At 35.8% G+C, this 23,714-nt stretch overlaps 1 non-coding gene across 1 annotated transcript; it reads right to left on the bottom strand.

Moving 5' to 3' along the window:
* Positions 1-20,156: 20,156 nt before the first annotated feature.
* Positions 20,157-20,282, bottom strand: LOC116538644. Its single transcript, XR_004263723.1, has one exon. It is a non-coding gene; the product is annotated as a U4atac minor spliceosomal RNA (small nuclear RNA).
* Between the last annotated feature and the right edge of the window lie 3,432 nt (positions 20,283-23,714).

Here is a 23,714-nt window from a genome sequence, read left to right as displayed (position 1 = left end):
ATATAATAGAAATACTATGCTATTTATAATATTACTCCAAATGACTAAATTTCTAGAAATCCCCCTCACAAAGAAAGCCAGTCTGTTTGTAGAGAAATTTTTAAAACACGGTTAAAAATATACAAGAGATTTTAAATAAACAGACTGATTTAATGTAGCAAAAATATCAATTTCCCTCAAACTAATCTATAAATTCAATACAATTCCAGTCAAACTTTTATCAATATCTTTTAAAGAATTTTTAAAACTTTTTCTAAAATTTGTTTGAAAAAATAAAAGTCCATGAATAGCTAAGCCATATTTGAAAATGAAGAGAAAGAAGAGTGTTTACCATACCAGATATTAAGACACTCAACAATAATATGGTTAAAAAACATATTGGTTGGCCGGGCACGGTGGCTCAAGCCTGTAATCCCAGCACTGTGGGAGGCCGAGGCGGGTGGATCACGAGGTCAAGAGATCGAGACCATCCTGGTCAACATGGTGAAACCCCGTCTCTACTAAAACTACAAAAAATTAGCTGGGCATGGTGGCGCGTGCCTGTAATCCCAGCGACTCAGGAGGCTGGGGCAGGAGAATTGCCTGAACCCGGGAGGCGGAGGTTGTGGTGAGCCGAGATCGCGCCATTGCACTCCAGCCTGGGTAACAAGAGCGAAACTCTGTCTCAAAAAAAAAAAAAAAAAAAAACATATTGGTTAAGGAATGGACAAATAGATCAATGGAATAGAAGGAAAAGCTCAGAAATTGACCTGTATATATGAAAAACTTGAAAAAAAAAAGCTAACAAAGTAGCACATTAAAAATAGTGAAAGAATTAATTATTTTAGTGATATTAGGAAAATTCTTGCTCTACGAAGAAAAATAAGCTCAGATCCCTTCTTTACACTACGTATAGAGGCAATTCTGTATGAATTAAAGACATTTCTGCAAGTTAAAAATTATGAAAGTAATAGAATAAAATATTTCTGTGACCAAGGGTTGGTAAAAGGCCTTTTACATAAGAAACAAAAAATGCATAATAAGAAAAAATATGTTCAGTTTGATCATATGAAAATGAAGAATTTCTTTTCGATAGACACCATACACAAAGTTAAAAGATGAATGAAAACAGAAAAAGATAAAAAGATGCTACAATGTCTGAAACTCAAAATGGACTAATATATAGAAAGGTATCAACTGCAACATATTAATAAGAAAAAGAGTAGAAAAGTAGAAAAAATTGGCTGAAGATATAAAAAAGCAACCTAAAGAGGAACATCCGAATGGTTAATAAGTTCATAAAGAGAGCTCAAATGCTGTAGCCAGAAAAATTAAATTAAAGCTAGAGTGAGATGCCATGTTCAGGCTATCAGAACAGCAAGGGTTATAAATGTGCATAGGAAATATTAGTCAGGACATGTGGTGATAGATACTTTAATATTGTCCTGTGGCGTGTGAGGTGGTATGTTCATTGTTGTTATGCCTTAGGGTCTAGCATATTCTTTGATGTTAATCCCAGAGAAATTCTTGTACAAGTCAATGAAAATACTGTTAAGTAATGTTAAAATGTGAAATAATGTGTGTGTTAGAACTGACAAAAACATGAAATGTTTAGGAGAAAGTAGGGCAGGCTGATCAGGTACCTGCAACATTGTTATCCTCTCTCTTGGGTTTGAGTCTTGAGAGAAGTCTATGAAAACCATCTGAATAGGTCTGGGTTATATGTGCAGGTCTTTGTGCAAATTGTGGCTTTTGGTTTGAGCCACATCTAACAAGGTGTGGAGGGAAAGAAACATAGGTGGAGGATGGTGTCTTGAGAAATGAACCTGAGGTGTTATGCGTGATTCCACAGTGCAGGAGATGTGAAAACAGTGAGAAGTAGAGGCTTGGGCTCAGGGCAATGAGGCAGTAATGTATGGGGACTTCCTAAGAACAAGCCAATGGCTGGGGCCACTGACTTCAGCAGCGAGTGTCTGCATGATGCTCCCATAGGGCGAGGAGTGACCAGCCACATGTCAATGGAGGTCATCACAAATGCCTAGGGGTTAAACCTGACCTAACTACTTCACAGACCCAGTTACCAGGAGATACATAAAAACCTACAGGTGAGAAAGTTAAGCAGTCTTACTTAAAATCATGATTTCCCTCATACCAGCAGACAACATGTTAGAGAGGAGAAAAGGGAAGGGGAAGTATTTTAAGAAGACTGAGAACTTACTCAAAAGAAAGTTAACCTGAAAGAAAGGAAGATACAGAGATGTCTTTAATTGGCATAAGAGTTAGATCAGCTTTAAAATAATAAGGTTTTTTTTTCTTTGTTATTAAATTTATTTTATTTTATTTTATTTTTATTATTATTTTATTTATTTATTTTTTTTCCCATTTGTTTATTTTATTGCATTTTAGGTTTTGGGGTACATGTGAAGAACATGCAAAATTGTTGCATAGGAACACACGTGGCAGTGTGATTTGCTGCCTTCCTCCCCATCACCTACATCTGGCATTTCTTCCCTTGCTATCTCTCCCCAGCTTCCCACCCCCCACCGTCCCTCCCCTATTTCCCCCCAACTGACCCCAGTGTGTAGTGCTCCCCTCCCTGCGTCCATGTGTTCTCATTGTTTAACACCCGCCTATGAGTGAGAACATGCGGTGTTTGATCTTCTGGTCTTCTGTCAGTTTGCTGAGAATGATGGTTTCCAGGTTCATCCATGTCCCTACAAAGGACCCAAACTCATCGTTTTTGATGGCTGCATAATATTCCATGGTGTATATGTGCCACATTTTTATTTCCCCCTTATATATCTGAGTGTAAAGTTTGAGGCATGACCTTGCCACATTGCCATATGAGTTTTTATTTCACCAATTAAGTGTGTAATTCAGGCAATTCTTTTTCATGTTTGACCTAAACAGATGGAAACCCAGTGGAGCCAAGGTACAGGACGGTTCGGAACAGGAAACACACCTTCCCAAGGAAACCAGAATCAGGAGGCCATGGTATTTTTGTGTAATGGGCTCACTCACAACCCAGTAAACACGTCCTTGTGGGATAAAAGCAGGTTCTGTGACTTAATAGTCCTAACAAGCTGAGAACCTTGAGTCAGCTGCACTCAGGTGATTTCAGGGCTCCAGTGGAGGCTGGTAATTCCCCCTGTGCCTACACCTTTTCTTATCTGCCGATAGATGCTATTCTTTACTTTTGAATTCTTGGCTAAAGCATTTCTTTCCCATCAAAATGCATGCATCATGATTTAACATTGATTTAAAGTAATTTTCTCACCTTCTTTTGTCACCAAATATTCCTTTAGTTATTTGAGCAGTAATGTCTACCAACAAAAAGAATTTATTATAAGACAGTTGTTTTCTATTCTTGATTACTCAAATAAATAGAACAGTTCAAATTATAAGTTTTGGTCTGCTTGAGCTAGCTACTGCTGCTTTACTGAGCTCTTGGTATATTTGAAGCCAAAGCCTCCTCTAGCTTCAGTGTTCACAATTACCACTTCCAGGAACTCCACAAAGGAGACATAGTGGACAGGAAGCTGGTACAGTGCAGTTTTTGGGAAGGAATATGAGTGGTTCCTAAATCAGTTAACACCCCAGCTTTTTATTGTCACCTAGTTTATTTGTTTAACTGAGCCTCATTCATTTGAAAGAGTTAATATGACCTCCTGCACTGTTTTAGGGGAATTTAGATGGTTATATTTATGTAACAGTTTCTTGTGTTTCCATGTTTATCCTTGTTATTCTACTTTCAGGAATTGTTTAAAAGAAAGTTATATAATATGTGGAAACATTTATGTCTATTGATCTATTCGCTGCAGCATTATTTTAAGTGCAAAGAAAAAGAAGCAAAGAGGTAGTTCTTTCTGACAACCTCTGATAATTCTCTGGATCTACATTTTAAGTCTCAAAGTTTGACAATTATCAGACTATGTCAACAGGGTTCACCCACAAATTTGAAAATCTTTTTTTGAGTAATTTTCCCCTTAATTTCATATAATTTTTCCTTGTCTATCCCATGCATCTTTGTAAGTCTGTGGCCATGTCTCTGTCTTATGTACTAAGTTCTGACTATATTAGACACTTACTGTGGTATGGACTTCAGAATCTCTGTTGCTGTCAAGCCGGACAGTAGAATGATGACTGAGACTCTCTCTCTCTCTTCCCCTTCCATCTCTTTTGTTCTCTCTCTACCCTTTTTACTTCTCAAATACACACAATCAAGTAAGCCTCACCCCACCCTTTAGTCTTGCATTTATCTTCCCTATTCTCCATCTGTATGGTCTCACACTTAGTTTTCTCCTGTCTCATGTATAAACTAAAGGGTCCTTTAGCTTCATTCCCAGAACTCTTTGCTTCTGGCCCCGTCTCCTTGATGTCCTGGAACCTAAAGGGCAGGAAGCAGTAAGAATGTGAGATCATAAATCTGTGGATTTCTTACTCAGAACAGGAATTTCCCTATGGTAGGAATAGAAGGATAAGGAAGATCAGCACTAGAGTGGGAGACTAGTCCTGGGTCTTTGGCATCTGACCATTGCCAGGATCCTTACTGGTACCATGATTCTAAGCATCTCTCAAACTCCCAGCTTAGTAAGTAGTTTTAAATGGCTAACACATCTTTTGGGGTCACTTGAATCTATAGATGGCTGTAGCTTTTATTGTTTCTGAACTATTTTACAATTCTTAAAGTTCTAAAAAACTGATGGTAGTGCAAATGATTTCTGCTCATAGAAATGCAAACAGATTTTGTCCAATGATGATAAAATTTGTTCTGTCTTATTGAGGAGGCAAGCACAGTATTGCACCTATTAGCAAATTTATTTCAGCATTCCTGATTGACTATGTGTCTATTCTGTGAATTCTTCTTTGAACAGTTTTATAATCTCTTATTGGTTCTTTCACTAATAAATAATTTAAACAAAAAACTTCAACATGGCCAGGTGCAGTGGCTCATGCCTGTAATCCCAGCACTTTGGGAGGCCAAGATGAGCAGATCACCTGAGGTCAAAAGTTTAAGACCAGACTGGCCAACATGATGAAATCCTGTCTATACTGAAAATACAAAAATTAGCTGGGCATGGTGGTGGGCACCTGTAATCCCAGCTACTCAGGAGGCTGATGCAGGTGAATTGCTTGAACCTGGGAGGCGGAGGTTGTGGTAAGCCATGCACCATTGCACTTTAGCCTGGGCAACAAGAGTGAAACTCATCTCAAAAAACAAAAACAAAAACAAAACAAAAAAACCTTTGACACATGTTCATTTAAATGTAAGTGAGGGTCATAATTTTGGTCTTAAAAAATTATCCCTTTATAGTTTCATGGGTGTGACTGAGACACCACCTGGATCCACCTGACAAAACCAGGTCAATAGCACTGCTGGAGAAGTAAGCCTCATGACCAGATGAAGCCCAGGTGTGAGCAGATCAAGCCCTCTTCTTGGCTTATAAATTTTATGGACTCTTTCTCTAGGGTTTTTTTTTTTTTTTGCGCTGATTTTATGTTCTGTTTTTAGTTTTGATTTGAGCAGGGCCAATAATTTATTCCTTATTCTAGTGGCAACAATGATTGGTAATTTTGATTTTATGGTCTAATTATTTGGCACTATCTGTAAACAGATGATAGAAATCTATTTGCTATTGAGTGAAAGACACTAAAGAATTCAATCGAGTTTTTATTTGTCTATGTTCTTTGTCTATTTTGAACTAAAATCAAACACTCTTATTGAAGTCTCCTAACTTCTTATGGCAATATAGTTATTTGCAAAGATTCAGTAAGAATCTGCCCTTCTTTTTTTTTTTTTTTTAAAAAATCAAAATCAAGATAGAGTTAGACAAATCAATTGTGTAGCCAAGGCCTTGCCTGCAGTATTATATTGGAGAATGAATGATTCTATTCTCAGTTAATCATGTATGACCAGTCTCTTTAAGGTAGAAAGGGTAACTTTACTTTCACCACCAAAACATGTCTCCACTCTCCTTCCCAAAAACTGCCTTATATCTGACTTCCAAGATTACAGGTTTTCAGATGGCCAGGAAGATCATTTCTTTTCGGGTCAGCAACCTCACTAAATTTTGGGGACCTCAAGAAGAGAATAATTTGGCCAAATCTACAGATGCTGCTGTTGAAATAGAATTAATTAATACTTTTACAGCACTTATATAAATAACCAGACCAAAGTTGTTGAGTCTTATTTCATGATAACAACAATATGAGATTATTATGATCATAGGGAAGAAATATTCCAGGAAAATTTGTGAAAGAGATTAAAATGGATGAGAAGAGATTAGTAAAATTATTTTCAGTGGGATGCTAGGTGTCTCATGCATCCTTCTAGGTTATCTGATTCTATGAAAATTTGCATCGTCATTGCCTTTGAGCTACTTTATAATACTTAGTTGTAGAAAACTGGTGGTAGTTCCTGTTCCTACAAATACAGTGAAATGGCTCACGTCTGTAATCCCAGCACTCTGGGAGGATGAGATGGGCAGATCTCTTGAACCCAGGAGTTTGAGACCAGCCTGGGTAACATGGTGAAACTGTTTTTCTACAAGAAATTAGCCAAGCATGGTGATGCACAACTGTGGTTCCAACCACTTGGGAGGCTGAAGTGGGAGAATCACTTGAGCTCAGGAAAGTCAAGGCTGCAGTGAACCATAATTATGCCACTGCACTCCAGCCTGAGTGATGAAATGAGACCCTGTTTCAAAAAAAAATAAGGTACAATTGATTTTACCTTATGCATCAATTAGCAAATTCATTTTAGTATTCTTGATTGCTTCTGTATCTGAGTTGTCTTTTAAAGCATTTATTTTCACGTATTATTGATTCTCTCATTAACAAATCAATTCAATATAATTTTGACATATGTATTAGTCTGTTCTCACACTGCTATAATGAACTGCCTCAGCTGGGTTTGTAAAGGAAAGAGGTTTAATTGACTCACAGTTCCACATGACTTGGGATGCCTCAGGAAACCTACAATTACAGAGGAAGGTAACGGGAAAGCAAAGCACCTTCTTCACAAGGGAGCAGGAGGGAGAATGAATGCAGAAGGAACTACTAAACACTTAGAAAACCATCAGATCTTGTGAGAACTCTCTATCATGAGAACAACATGGGAGAAACTGCCCCCATGATCCAATTACTTCCACCTGGTCTCTTCCTTGACATGTGGGGATCATGAGGATTATGGGGATTATCATTCAAGATGAGATTGATTTGGGTGGGGACACAAAGCCTAACCATATCAACATGTGTTAACATTATATAAGAGTTATAACTTTATATGAGATTTATGATCTTACTCTTAAAAATTAACTCTACATAATCAGTAAGGAGGAGGAAGCTAAAATGTTTAATTTCTGATTCGTAGGATTGATTTTGCCCTAGTTTTATCTAATTTAGCTTCCTAAACAAGGAGACTCTGAATTAGAGTAAAAAGTGTTATTTGAGAAGTTTTGGCAAATCCATTGTTGAAATTTCTCTCCGAAATTGAGAAAGTGAAAGACTCTAAAGTGGGTAACAAATATTTTTCAAAGTGAGCTAGTTTTGTTGTTGTTGAACAAATATGTCTGTTGATATATCATTAAAGAAATTTTAGTGATAGATCACTGTGTTAGTTTTATAGCACTTTTATAACAAAGTACCACAAACTGGGTTGCTTAAAACAACAGAAATTAATTGTTTCACAGTTCGAGAGTGTAAAGTCTGAAATCAAGGTGTCGGCAGGGCTCCTTGAGTCTGTAGGGGAGAATCTTTGCTTACCTCTTTGGCTTCTGGCAATTGCTGGCAATCCTTGGTATTCCAAGCCATTGGGCTTGCACCATTCCAATCTCTGTCTTTGTCATCACATGGCTCTTGTGTGTCTTCACATCATTTTTCCTCTGTGAGTGTCTGTGTCCGAATATCCCTCTTTGTTTTAAGAGCACCAGTCATATTGGATGAGGGGCCCACCCTACTTCAGTGTGACCTCATCTTAACCAGTTATACCTGCAACAACTGTGTTTCCAAATAAGGTCATGTTCTGAGGTACTAGGGGTTACAACTTCAACATATGCATTTGGGTAGTGGGGAATACAATTCAACCATAACAAGAAGTCAGAGAAGTCAGAATTCTGGTGGAAGGAAATTACTGACTCTTAGCCAGAGAATTAATTGACCAAGAACCTTGATAATTTCACATGTTCTTCTCTGTTTTCTTTTGGGTTCTGAGTCAATACAAATTGGGGGTTCAACTGGATCCCCAGCTATTCATTCCTGGTTGGAGAGCTGTGTAGGAGGTAGGTCCATCAGAAGTGTAATTCTATTTCAGAGGTGGCTTGGTGTGTGGAGCTCACCTGGTGTAAAGGCAGTGGTAAAGTGTGGGTGAGCCAAATGGCGAGGTAGACAAGTCCAGATACAAATTGAAAAGGACCTTTCTGCTCTGGATTCACTTCCCAACACATCACAGAAAGCAATTCCTACTGGACCTGGGTAAAGCATCTTCTCTCCAAGTAGAATGTGACCCTCTCCTTCCAGAGTCACAGATTTATGAGTTTTCCTGTTGGTTTCTTTATTTTCATCTCCCTAGTTGCACAGAGGAAAATCACGATAATTCTGAAAGTAGAACTTTCAACCCAAGCTCTTTTATTGCTCCTAGGTTTGTGGTTTTGAGTATTACTCATACATTTACACCCACAAAGAAAGCCTGAGCCGTTGAAATGTGGTCATTAATTAATCAATTAACCTAAGTAAATCCTTCCCTGTTAGACATTTCTTGTCTCATCTTTCCAGGGAGTTTGAGACCAGGTTTCCAATAATTTCTGATGACAAAGGATCCTCTGGCTTAGGACTCGCAGTAGAAAAGTTCATGGAAAGCTTAGGGTGTTAACCTCTTTCCTGGCGATGTTCCAGCTGGTTTTAAATCCGTCTGCTTGCTTTGGCTTTCCCACATTACCTCTTTATGTGGCTATTACAGGAACCTTCCTCTCAGTGTCCAATAAAACCCACCCCATCCCTTCTCAATCTTGCTACAAAAGGTTGGAAAAAAGCAGATGGTGATTTTACTTTAATTGAAGGCCACAGGCTAGATGGAGGCAATTAGGTACATGAACTTAGGAGTGGTCATTATTTTTCACACTGGACTGTTCCAGTGAGGAACAATCAAGACAGAGCTCCTCGGAATGTCCCTTTACCTAATGAGCCCTCTGGAAGAAAAATGAGTCCCATGATAATTTGAGGTTCACCTAGCAGTTTAAGAAAGGATTAGAAATTTGTGTGTGCTAAGGGTCAATGGCAAAAAGAAAGTTGTTCTTGAGTTGTGGGTGGTTAACTGTCCACGGAGCAATGGAATTGTCTGAACGTTATACATACAGCAATGAGGAAAAACACAAGGACATCTTGGCAGATAGTTGTACTAGTCATCCAGGCAAGTGCTGAGCACTGATGAGGATATTCAAATGTAGAGAGCACCACACTCAGAGCCCAGACATCGGGATTTTTGTCCCTGTTCTGCCATTGACCAGCTAGGGAACTAAGTGTAATCCCTTAGACTCTTTGAATCTTAATCTCACTTGCTTTTTTTTTTTTTTTTGCTTTTTACCATTTACTCTGGTTGCTTTTCCACAGGTCTTTTCTGTTGCTTGAAAGCTCTTTTGACCAAAACTTTGTTAAAATCCACATATTATGTATTTGGGTATTATTAGTAATGTTATTGATATTGTTACTGGTATTGTGTAATGGAGGCAACGGTGATGGGCACCTTAATTTGAGTGCTTTATGTATGTTACTTTCCTTAATCCTTATAATGACTGTATGAAAAGGTATTATCACTATTTGCAGTTGGGAAACTAAACCTCAGGTAGGTTGTTAAAATGTCCAAGTGGAAATAGATAGTTAAAAAGCACCTAGCCAGTGTTAAAACCAGTGAAAATGGGACTCATATGAGTTTGAAGAATTGTAAAATTAGGGTAAGTCTCTGAAGGAGTGTGCCAACAGGGGCTCCCTTTTTAAGGGAATTGGCAGAGGAGGCATTTAGGGGCTTGAAGAGACTGCTGAGCATTTCGAAAACAGCCAAAAGAAAAAAAAGTTTAAAAGTACAGAAAAGGAAGATGCTAGAAATAAGATTTTATTTATTGTTTACATTGTTTTTACTGCTTCCTTCATAATTATCAAAATAACACATGCACATTAAAGAAAAATCAGACTGTACAGAAAAATATAAGGACCTGAAAAATATATATATAGACTTTCTACCATAATTATTTTATTATTTCATATTACCTTCTAGTTTTGATCTATTAAGTGATTCAATTTTTCTAAACTTGCAATCTGGTAAATAAATTATAAACATTTTTACATATTATTAAATGGTTTTCATGATTATCATTTTACATGGTGACATAATTCATCATATTACCTATATATAGTAATTCATTTCCCCCTGATTGAACATTGAGAGGCATGCGCTTTTGTGGATAATTTGAACTTGATTCTTCATAGATGGTACTTTGATGCATTAAAATTTGGGAGGAGTATGGATTTTAGAAACAACCATCTTGAGTTTCATGGACATATAAATTTGTTAAAGATGAAGGTTACCCAATAGCTATTCTACCAGCCATTTGTACAAGACGAATGTTAGAAAGTTGAAATTAGGTTTCCTTTAAAAAAAGTAAAACGGAGTGAAAATTACTCTTTGGATGTCAAGAAGAGTCAAAGAGATGTTTAAGGTAGTAGAGAGATTAGTGACAGTACTAATATATTTCTGTCTTGTAGATAAGGCATTCAGCATGTTCTATGCAAAATGAAGCCAAAATTTCAAGTAGAAATGCAATAACTTTAAGAAAAGTTTTCTTGGCCTTATATGCTTACACATATACTTTTATATTCTACAAGGTTGAAAACAGTTAACATTCTGAAGTATTGAGGCCACAGCTATAAAAAAAAATTAAGGTTTTAAACCAGATTTGTGAGAAAAAGAAAATATGTGTTATGGTATGCTAAATGCTATTCTACACAGCACTTTTTCATGCTGGCAAATGTTCTACTTCTGCCAATATGAACAATTGTTTTTGCTGGCAAAAACATTTTAAATAAAAGCAGAAGCAAACCACCATTTCTTAACACAGTAAAGCTGAACATTTCAAATATTTAATGGAAATTATTTACACAATAATTTCATTGTTATTTAAAGGAAGTAGTAGGAATTCCCTGAAAACTTGTGTTTATGACAAAAGTAGAGTGGTAATTAAACTGTAAGGGTATTTTTAAGTTAGAAGTATAATAAATAGGAGATGATTAGAAAGAAACAATATACTTACTTATGAAACATTATTATTGTTAGCTTTAACCTCCTCTGAGCCTCACAGACTAGGTAAGAGTCTGGAAAAGACAGGGTGAGTTGTCTACCAAATATTTATTCACTTTATATTATTTAAGAGACAGAATTCTTCTCAGTGCATCCATGGGCCAAGCTGAAGTACTTCTCCAGACTTGCTTGCAATTAGGAGTAACTACATGACACTTTCAGCTGATAAAATAATTGAGAAAAACTGCCAGATTCTACTCCTTTATGCTTTCTTCCTTCTTGTTCTTGCCTGAAAAACAGATAGTGAGGTTGAATGTGTAGTCCACTTGAGACTGCCCCATAGCTAAGAGGAGAGATTCAGTCCCACAATAAGAATGACAGAGTGACAAGGAAATAGGTCGTGCAGCACTGCTGCCACCATGACCCCACTGCACAGCTTTTCTCTGCACTTCTTTTTTATGGAAGACAAATTATGTGAGGCTGTTTGGTTAAGTCACTGTCATCAGATTTCTGTTACATGCAGTACACATAACTCCCAAATGATGCAGAGCCCTTGACATATCCTCATTTTGTATTCTGTACTTTTTTTTTTATGAACTAGACATTATGGTAATAGTGTGCTTAATGATTTTCTTCCTACAATCCTTTGAGCTATTAATTATATTAATGAATTAACATTCGTAAACCATTCCTTCTTCTCAATATTGCATTTGATGACTATTAAGTTGTCTGACAATTGTGTGCATTTAATAAAATTTCTATATATTTCCAGGTAACTGGAGAGTTGTTTTGACTCCAAAGTGTTACATACACACACCCCACACACAGACACACATACACTCCACACAGAGAAATACACATTTCTTTATATAATTGTACGTATGTGCAAACATTCTATATATTTATAATGAATATATAATGATGTTATGTGTTTTTAAATAGTTGTTTGGTTTTTAAATACTCAGACATTAAAGAATTACTGTATGAGAGTAATTACCACTATTTCCTTTCTAACTAGGATTTGTATATTGTTGTGACAATGGGCATTTATGTGTTACAATGAACTCTACGATCTTAGGGAAACAAAAGAGAGCTGATGTGACTGAAAGGGAAATAAAGAATCTTAGTGACTTTAGATTTCTGCCTGCAGTATTTTCCAGACCACCTGAACAAAAATTTTGTAAAGGCAAAATAAAAACACGCAACATCTTAAACTCAGATAACTTTGCGGAGTATAGCATGTTATATGATCTTTTTGGACCACAGGCACATTAAAGTTGCCTACAGTAGACAAATCTGTTTAATGTTTTAAAATTCAGCATTTCCAGTCTTATGTGATCATGAAACCCTTCTATTCAAATGACGTCTATTAACACACAGTGGAAGTGCTGTTACATGATGCATATTCTGGTAAATTCTACAATAAAGGGATGGGAAGCAAGAATTATTACCACTATTATTTAATGTTAATCTAAAATATCTAGTGTAATTATATGATAATCAGAGATAAGATGTATGGCTTCTGAAAAAAAATAAAATTTAAGACTTTTTACAGAAGACAGAAATTTGTATTTTACCATGAGAGGGAGATATTTATCTAGTTTCTTATCTCTGGCAGCCAGAATACCTATGACTTATTTTAAATTTAAATGTATTTATTTATCTTTAGAGATGGGGATCTCATCATATTGCCCAACCTGGCCTCAGACTCCTGGCCTCATGGCATCCTCCCACTTTGGCCTCCCAAAGCACTGAGATTACAGGTATGAGCCACTGCATCCAGCCGATAATACCTATGTCAAAAACATAGGTGCTCAGTAAGTGCTTGCTGAAAGAAGGAGGGTTTGATGGAAGGAAGGGAGGGAGGGAGAGAGAAAGGGAATCTCTCCTGGGAAACCAGGACTCCAGAGAAACATCCTGAACAAGCTGCCCAAGAGCCATGGTTTTGTAAGCTTTCTGCAGACTTGAACATGCCTCATAAATTGCTTTTTCTCCAAATTCTCATTATTTGAACTTTTGGTTTTTTACTCTAATGATAGAAAATATGTGTATTTGATAGCTACGAATCAGAATCCTTCTCAACTCCAAGCAACTACTACCAATTGATTGTGGTAGGTAAAAGAGGTAAAACCTGATTTCCGTCTCTAACATAAGCCTCTATCCTTTTTTCCTGGTCAAATAACTTAGCCTTATTTCATAATCATAGCCTGATTTCTGTAGCATTATCTGAAGACAAATTGTCTGCTTTTAAAAAAAATCTTAACTATTGTTGTGATGATTTATTTTTAAATGCCCCCAAATTATTTGATATTCTCCCCTTCGATAGGTGGAAGATAATTCTCCTTCCCTTGAGTGTGGGCTAGAGTAAGCTTAATGAATTTCTTCTAATGAAAATAATATAATGAAAGTGACAATGTGCGACTTTGAAGATGATATAACAGGCACTGTGGCTTACTGCTTACTTTCTGTCTCTCTGTCTTGTAATTCATTGTTTGGAAGAAGCTAGCTGACATGCAGGAGAAGAGCATATGACAGGGACATGATGCCTCCTGCCAGCTTCCTTCCATGTGAGTGATCCACCTGGAAGTGGCTTCTCCATCCCCAGTCAACCCTTCAAATGAGACTTTATCCACTGCCAACATCCTAACTGCAACTTTATTAGAGGATCTGGGCCAGGGCCATGCCAATAAGCCCTCTTGAATTATTGACTCACAGAAACGGAATAATATACTTTTATTGTTTTAAACCACTAAGCTTTGGGTAATTTTTTAATGCATAAATGGATAAACAATACTTCTATATTAAAAGATTTTAAAGAAATAGAGCTCATTTGCAGCCCCTTTCAAAGCCCACCTTCTTTTCCATTCAATTTTATCAACAAGGTATTGATGGACAATAAAGTATTGTCCAGAAATAGGGTATTGTCCATCAATGCCTTATTTATTCTTTCTTCCAAAGTGAACTTAGAAAAATGTTTCAAATAAAGGGCCAAATAATAAACATTTTAGGCTTTGTGGACTACATGATATCTGTCAAAACTATTCAACTCTGTCATTGTAGCACAAAAATAGCCACAGACAACATGTAAATGAAGGAGCATGGCTCTGTTCTAATAAAAATGTACAGTAGTCCCCCCTGATCTGAAGGGGAGACATTCCAAGAGCCCCAGGGGATGTCTGAAACCATAGATTGTATTAACCCTATATACTATAGTTTATCTTGCACATACCTATGATAAAATTTAATCTATAAATTAGACACAGTAAGAGATGAACAATAACTAAAAATAGAATAATTATAACAATATACTCTTCACAATTTCATCCATAGAAGACCCATTCTTACTCTAGATCTTAGTAACTTCAGCATACAATTTGTTTTCTTTCCTGAGCCCAGAACGGGTACCTTTTCAGGTAAAGGAAACACAAACACTTTACAGCTTATCTTTGGCATATCTGAATTGCCAGTATCACTACTCTTGTGCTTTGGGGCCATTATTAAGTAAAATAAGGGTTACTTGAACAAAAGCACTGGGATACTACAAAATGGTCAGTTGATCTGATAACTGAGATGGCTACTAAGTGACTAATGACTAATGTAGCATCTACAGCACAGATACACTGGACAAAGGGATGATTCGCACCCTGGGCAGGATGAAACAGGAGAGCACGAGATTTCATCATGCTACTGAGAACAGCACACAATGTAAAACTTATGAATTGCTTACTTAGGAATTTTTCATTTAATATTTTCCCAGCATGGTTGAATGTAGGGTAACTGAAACCATGGAAACTGAAACTGTGGATGAAGGGGTACTATTCTATTTATGGACACTGAAATTTGAGTTTCACATAATTTTCACATCAAGAAAATATTATTATTCTTTTGATTTTCTTTTAACCACTTAAAAATGTGAAAACTATTCTTAGCTTGGAGCTCACTTAAAACAAGGCAGTGGGCCAGATTTGGCTCACTGGTATAGCTTACCAATTCTTATACTAAATCAATAGATTTCTTGATCTTTAGCTGGCATGTGGATGCCCAAAACAAAGGATACTTTTTCAGACTATGGCCACATGACCTTGTTATGGTTGGTAGGATGTAGTTGGAAATGATATGTGCAAATTTTCTTACAAGGAAGTGGTGAACTCTCCCTTTTCTCCCCTTTTTTCTGCTTCTCTTGGCTGAAATGAAGACCATCTTAGACCTTGCAGATGACGGAAATGTCCTTGGGATGGTGAAACAGAAACAGCCAGAATTCTTGGCTCTGCCTGGTGCGTAGCCATACTGTTATGAGAGTGAGAAAGAAACTAGTCTTTCCTCTGTTTTTACATCCTTTTCACACATTACCAAATCTGTATTCTAACTAGTTCAACTGGTCTTTGGCTAACATCTCTTGTTAATGTCATGACAAGGTAATGTGTTGTAATTTCAAGAAGTGCTGTAGACAGTGGTTAACAGCTTTGCGTAAAGTTTAAAAAAATTTATTCTTGGTTACTAGCCAAGTCAGTATAGTTTGAGTATAGGAAACCTTTAACATTTTCTAAAAACCAGAATTTCTAAAAAGTTGCAGGTATTTGCCTTTGCTTCTGAGTGTTGATTTCCTGGGATTTGGAAATGAACAAATATGCCTTTTCTTCCACCTCCTCCACACTTCAATGAAGGAACGATATTAATTTGGGAAACATAAATAAAACACTTATTATAATCTCCAAGGAAGAATTAATTCACATTGTCCTTTGTTGAGCTTAATTATATACATGAATGGGTTTAAAAATTCATGCCCCCACCTCCCCAAGTATCTCATGGTCCTGTGGGTGTTCATATTCACATGATAACAGAAAGAAATTGTAGTGATAATTGGCATATTTATCTTGTAAGTATTTCAAATTTTCTACAGTAGAACTTGGGGGTCCCAGACTGTGTGCCACAGTGAAAAAAGATCCCACAGCCTCAAAATCTGAAAACCACTTTGAGACTCATCAACCATCCCTTCACAGTACCGGAGCATCAGACATTGCCCAAATACAATTGTTTGAGTTTTTGTGCTGACACAAAGTATTTCCCATTCATCTCTCTCCCCTTTTCTCTCCCTCTTTTTCTTCCGGCCAAAAACTCAACTTGCTTTAAGTAGGCACAGTCTTCCAAGTCCTGGCTGTTAGTGTCCCTGAGAGGTTTCAGAGAGAAGCAGTCTTGGCTGAGACTTAGAGCTAGAGGCCAGCCAGTGAAGGGAACAATGTCTGGGTTTTGAGAACAGCTGGAGCTTTGGAGGGAGAAAAGCAGCTTGATGAATGAGGAAAGAATGTGCTTGTCACTTCAAGAGGCAAGAAACTTAGACTTCCCTCTTGCTTCTGCCAACAAGTGTTTATTGGAAAGGGCAGAGTGGTAGTGATGGCAGGTGACTTTTGGTTTGGATTTTATGGAATTTTTCATATTTATTTTAACTTTTCAAAGAGCAGATAAATGTACAAATCCCACACCATAACTATTTTGAATTCTGCTCATGTTTTTATTGGATATGAATGTTGTTCCTCAGAGTTATTTTTAAGAATGCCACCCCTGGCCCATTTTGAAAACCTGCTTGCTTTCCTTGCATGTAAGTTAATATTTGTTATAGGGATTTTGGAGAAAAGTATCAGAGGGTATTAAATGGAAAGCAAAGGTGTTGGGGGAAAGGATCCTATTCTGAGAGCATGAGCTGAATTTACACTTGAGAAGAATGAGATGGCCTACTTAGACAAAATAATGATGTTTTAGATGAAATCAAAGGCAAACCTATGAAAATTCTGACAAAGTTGGACAAAAAAAGGTTTTAAGATGTCACATTTCTTAGTCATGTTTTGATTTCTCTCCGATTTTCCTAGATTCTTATGGCAATGGATAGAATAACAGAGACTATATTCCCTTTCTGAATTCTATTTGTTAGACTTGGAAAGTATGACCTGATTTTAAGTATCACTTATAAAATGAACAAAAAGATCAATATTAATATTCAAATAATAATAGTTGTTACTATTTTAAGGCTTCTTGCCTCTCTTTCTCAACTCTCAACATTTTTGCCTGTTTCAGGACTGGAACAAATATTCTTGAGTTCCAGTTGTGTGACAGGCCCTGTACTAGACCCTTTCCTTGTAAGAATCTGTCAGAAAGGAATTATTACACCATTTTAAATATGAAAGACTTGTGCTCAGTGAAGGTCCTCATAAATTGTCTAGTATTCCCTGATATTCTATTAAATGGTAACTTCAATGAATCTTGATTTAAACATGATTTGGATTCTAAAGCCCATGCTATTTCTACTGCCCCATTTTGTCTATACAATAAAATATGGGTTGATTGTGTTTAAATTAATCATTGAAAATTGGTTGATCAGAAGTAACCTGTATATATTATTTAGTACTACTCTTTTGTTAGTGTATTGTGATTTTTTAGAAATGGGACTTCATTGCAAGGATGCAATGGACTGCAGAATCTTCAACCATATAGTCTCTTTGGACTTCCAAATTTCCAAGACTGAAATTAATATTTCTGGAGAAAAAATAATTAATTTTTTAGAGTCTACTTTGTGTTAATTATGGTGAGAATATTGAGAATGCATTTTAGGAATTGACAAAATTCTCAGGTCTCAGAGATCATCATTTTCCTTTGCTATATTTACTAATGCAGTAAAGTCAACACAAATACTTCTTAAGGAGTGATTTAATCATTACAGAAATATAATAGGATTTCTTATAATCCAGGATACTTAATTTAACAAGACTGTTACTCCAATAAGCAATCTGGGTAATCAATATTTTTCTTTGTGAATTTCAGATGAAAAGTCACTTGTACTGTAATATAAAATTCTCAATGGACTAATACTTGACAATAATACTGACCTCTTTCTCATAAAGATCAAATAAATCGAAGCCTTATTTTACAAATACTTTTAAAAATAAGATACATGTTGTAGAACCCATGCTGTCAGTATAATACAACTTTGTTATTGTCAATTTGCTTAAAACATGTAAAAACTTTTATCTCTTCATCAGCATGCTACTACGTAGAGCAACGTGGATCAGAACAATTGTCTGGGGTGATACAAATTTACAGGTCCCAAATCCCTGTTGCCTTTATTGTCAACATTGAATACATATTTATAAACATATCTTTATGTGTCTAAAACTGAAAAATCTATTTACAGATACACTCAGATATTTTAGTGATTCATTAAATAAGTTACTGAATGAAAGAATATTTATTAAGAGGTCATTTTTAATAGATTTCCTAGTTTGGGTGTGTTACTTCTGATAGTTTAAAAGTTCATATTTTTAATACTAAAGAATAACTAGATGGAAACACTGTCTGGGTATATCAGCTTGTCAACATACCAAGTCAGGGCTTATTTAAGACTCTGGGTGGCCACAGAAAATGGTCTGGCCCTCACTTTTTGGCCTAGAATCTTAGTTTTGTTACTGCTTGAATTTGTCCAGCATCAGGAAGACTAAACAAAGCTTGGCAGACAAATAAAAGCTTTATGTGTAGCAATTTAACAGATAAATTAACCACACAAGTGGCTGGAGACAGTCTGGTGAAGATCTGGCTTTCCATTTTACTAGATCTTGACCTTAGTCAAGTTATCTGACCTGTGTCAGTCTCAGTGTCATTATCTGAAAAATTAGGATAGTAATAGTACCTTACAGGGTATTGTGAAGCTTAAATGAAATTTGGATATAGAACCAGTAATTAGAAAGCTGACTGGGATGGACACAGTGACTCACATCTATAATCCCAGCACTTTGGGTGACCCTAGTGGGAGAATTGCTTGAGTCTAGGAGTTCAAGACCAGCCTAAGAAACATGGCAAGACCTCATCTCTACAAAAATTACAAAAAAAGAAATCAGCCAGGTGTGGTTGTGCATGTCTGTGGTCCCAACTACTCAGGAGGCTGAGGCAGGAGGATTGCTTGAGTGCATGAAGTCGAGGCTGCAGTGAGTCATGTTTCTGTCACTGTGCTCCAGCCTGGGTGACAGGGTAAGACTCTGTCTCAGAAACAAAAACAAACCAAAATGAAACAACGACAACAAAGGTAGCTGTCTCGTTAATGAGGACAAAAGATTAGTTTACAGACAAATAAGCTTCTTTTTAAATTTTGCTTTTGGCTAGAATAAACTCATCTTAATATAAGTAACCTCTGGTTATCTTTGGGATAATTTTTTGACCCTTGCCCTTTCTCCCGCCACCCACCACCCTTTTTGGAATCCCCAGTGTTTATTATTTCCATCTTTATGTCCATGTGTACCCACTGCTTAGCTCCCACTTATAAGTGAGAACATGTGTTATTTTATTTTCTGGTTCTGAGTTAGTTAGTTAGTTAGTTCACTTTAGCTTCATCTATGCTGCTCCAAAGGACATGAGTTCATTCTTTTTTATGGCTGGATGATACTAGTTTTATAGAATTAGTTAGGAAAAAATCATTCCTGCTAGACTTTCTGGAGTAGTTTCAGTGAGACTAGTACCAGCTTTTCTTTGTATGTCTGGTATTCCATGATGTATATGTACCACATTTTCTTTATCTAGTCAACTGTTGATGTACACTTAGGTTAGTTCTATGACTTTGCTATTGTGAATAGTGCCGTAATGTACATACAAACGCAGGTGCCATTTTTACATAATGATTTCTTTTCCTTCGGGTAGATACTCAGTAGCGGGATTGCTGGATCAAATGGTAGTTCTATTTTTAGTTCTTTAATAAATCTCTATACTGTTTTCCATAGAGGTTGAAATAATTTACATTGTCACCAAGAGTATATAAGTTTTCCCTTTTCACTTTTTGACTTTTATTATTATTATTATAAGTTTTTAAAAGATACCAAATTGATTACTTTTTGTATTTTTAGCAGGTTTTCATTTTTCCAAAAATTGCACCAAGGTAAAGCAAAACTCTAGTTGATGCAGGTGTGTTGTGTAGGCATTAGTAGTACTTCCGTCACTATGCATTCATTGGAAAGTAGTTCAATCCCAAGAAAAGGACGGTGTATTAGTCTGTTTTCAAGCTGCTAATAACGACATACCTGAGACTGGGTCATTGACAAAAGAAAGAGATTAGTGAGGTCTGATGATTAGTGAGGTCAAGCAATTATTCCTATGTTTGTTGGCCCTTTGTATTTCTTTTTTTGAGAAATGCTTGATTGTGTCCTTTGCCCACTTTTTAATGGGGTTGTTTTTACTTTGTTGAATTTGAGTCCCTTGTAGATTCTGGATATTGGTCCTTGTCAGTGGCATAATTTGCATTTTGGTAGTTTGTTTACTCTGTCAATGATTTCTTTTGCTGTGCAGAGGTATTTTCTTTTTCTTTTTTTTAGTATACTGAACTCCTATCTGTCTATCTTTTGCTGTGCAGACTTTTTTTAAAATTAAATCTTATTTCTCTATTTTAGATTTTGTTGCATTTGCTTTGGGCATCTTCATCATAAATTATTTGCTTAGGCCAGCATCCAGAAGAGGTTTTCCTAAGTTTTCTTCTAGGATTTTTATAGTTTCAGGTGTTACATTTAAGTCTTTAATCCATCTTGAGTTAATTTTTGTATATGGTGAGAGACAGGGGTTCAGTTTTGTTTTTCTTCAGTTTTCCCAGCACCACTTATTGAATAGGATGTCCTTTCCCCATTGTTTACTTTTGTAGACTTTATTGAAGATCAGTTGGTTGTAGGTATGTAGCTTTACTTCTGGGTTCCCTTTCTGTTCCATTCATCTATGCGTCTATTTTTGTACCAGTACCAGGCTGTTTTGTTATTATAGCCTTGTAGTATAATTTGAAGTCAGGCAATGTGGCATCTCCAGATTTGTTCTTTTTGCTTAGGATTGCTTTGGCTCTTTGGGCTTTTTTTGGTTCCATATGAACTTTAGAATTATTTTTCCTAATTATTGGAAAAGTAAATTTGGTAATTTGATAGAAATTATATTCATTTTATATATTGCTTTGGGCTGTATGGTCATTTTAACAATACTGATACTTCCAATCCATGAATGTAGAATTTTCTTCATTTGTTTGTGTCATTTATCCTTCCTTTCATATGCATTTTGCAGTTCTCTTTGTAGAGGTTCTTTCACCTCTTTGGCTAAATGTTTTCCTAGGCATTTTATTTTTGGCTATTGTAAATGGGATTGAGATCTTGATTTGGTTCTCAGTTTACATATTATGGGTGTATAGAAATGCTACTGATTTTTGTATGTTGATCTTTTATACTGAAATTTTACTTAAGTTGTTTATCAAGTTTAAGAGTCTTTTGGAAGTGTATTTAAGCTTTTCCAGGTATATGATTATGTCATCAGTGAACAGAAATAATTTTACTTCCTCTTTTCCAATTTGGCTATCTTTTATTTCTTTCTTTTTCCTTATTGCTTTGTCTAGGACTTCCAGTACTATGTTGAATAGGAGTGGTGAGGGTGAGCATCCTTGTCTTGTTCTAGTTCTTAGGGAGAATGCTTTCAACTTTTTGCCATTAAGGATGATGTTGGTAGTGGGTTTGTCATATGACTCATTATTTTGAGATATGTTCCTTCAATGCCTAATTTGTTGAGAGTGTCCATCAAGAATGGTTGTTTGATTTTATCTAATGCTTCTTCTGCATCTATTGAGGTGATCATATGGTTTTTGTTTTTAGTTTTGTTTATGTGGTGACTCATGTTTATTGATTTGCATATGTTCAAATATCCTTGCATCCCAGGAATAAAGCTCACTTGATTGTGGCAACTTAACTTTTTGAAGTGCTTGTGGATTCAGTTTCCTAGTATTTTTGTTGATGATTTTTGTGTCTATGTTCATCAGGGATATTGTCCTGTAGTTTTCTTTTGTTGTTGTGTTTTTGCAAGATTTTGGTATCAGACTGATACTAGTTTTGTAGAATGAGTTAGAAAAGAATACTTCCTGCTAGATTTTTTTGGAATAGTTTCAGTGAGACTAGTACTAGCTCTTCTTTTTATGTCTGGTAATATTTGGCTGTGAATTTGTCTAGTTCTGGCTTTTAATTTTTGTTGTTGGAAGATTTTTTTAATTATTTATTTGATTCATTAAGTTATTGGTATGTTCAGGATTTCTCTTTCTTCCTGGTTCAATCTTGGGAGATTGTATTTTTCCAGGAATTTATCCATTTCCTCTAGGTTTTCTAGTTTGTGCACATACAGGTGTTCATAGTAGCCTTTGATCTTATATTTGTGATATCAGTTGTAATTATTACCTTTATCACTTTTGATTGTACTTATTTGAACCTTCTCTCTTTTTTTGTTAATCTACCTAGAGGTCTATCCATCTCATTTATCCTTCAAATAATTAATGTTTTGTTTGATTGATCTTTGTATTATTTTCTTGTTGTCAGTCTCATTTAGTTCTGCACTGCTTTTTTTTTTTTTTTTTTTTTTTTTAGCTTTGCCTTTGGCTTATTCTTGTTTTTCTAGTTCTTTGAGGTGTGACATTAGGTTGTTAATTTGAGATCTATTTTTTTGATGTAGGTATTTAATGCTATTAACATTTGTCTTAGCACGGCTTTTGCTGTATCACAGGGGTTTTGGTATGCTGTATTTGTCTCTATTTTCATTTGTTTTAAAACATTTTTTGATTTTTGCCTTAATTTTATTATTTGCCCAACAGTCATTCAGGAATAAGTTGTTGAGTTTCCATGTCTTATGTAGTTTTGAGAGTTCCCCTTGATATTGATTTCCAATTTTATTCAGTGTGGTCTGAAAAAATACTTGATATGGTATCAATTTTTTTGCTCTTTTGAGACTTGCTTTATGGCTAAGAGTATGGTCAATTGGAGAATGTTCCATGCATAGATGAGAAGAATGTATATTCTGTGGTTGCTGGATAGAATGAATGTTCTATAAATGTCTATTAGGTTTATTTTTTCTATAGTCCAGTTTAAATCCAGAGTTTCTTTGTTGATTTTCTATCTCAATAACCTGTTTAGTGATGTCAGTGAGGTGTTGAAGTCCCCAGTTATTGTATTGCTATCAATCTGTTTTCTTAGATCTAGTAGTATTTGTTTTATGAATCTGGGTGTTCCAGTGTTGGGTAAATATATATTTAGAATAGTTACATTTTCTTGGTGTATTTAACCCTTTATTATTATATAATGATTATCTTCGTCTTTTTTTTTTTTTTCAATTGTTCTTGGCTTAAAGTTTGTTTTATCTTATATGAGGTTGGCTATTCCTGCTTGCTTTTTTTTTCCATTTTCATAATATATATTTTTCCACCTCTTTACTTTGAGTTTATAGTTGCCTTTAGCTACTATACTAGGTGGGTCTCTTGTAGGCAGCAGTTGATTGGGTCTTGTTTCTCACCCCCCTCAGCACCCAATTTGCCACTCTATATGTTTTAAGTAGAGCATGTAGGCAACTTACATTCAAGGTTAGCATTAATGTGAGGTTTTATTCTTTCATAGTGTTATTAGCCAGTTGCCTTGGA

This window comes from Sapajus apella, unplaced genomic scaffold (genome assembly GCF_009761245.1).
Source record: "Sapajus apella isolate SASKATOON/1434 unplaced genomic scaffold, GSC_monkey_1.0 scaffold121, whole genome shotgun sequence".
NCBI classification, from domain to species: Eukaryota; Metazoa; Chordata; class Mammalia; order Primates; family Cebidae; genus Sapajus; species Sapajus apella.
Note: the sequence above shows the minus strand (reverse complement) of the source record. Positions and strands in the feature narration are given on the sequence as shown.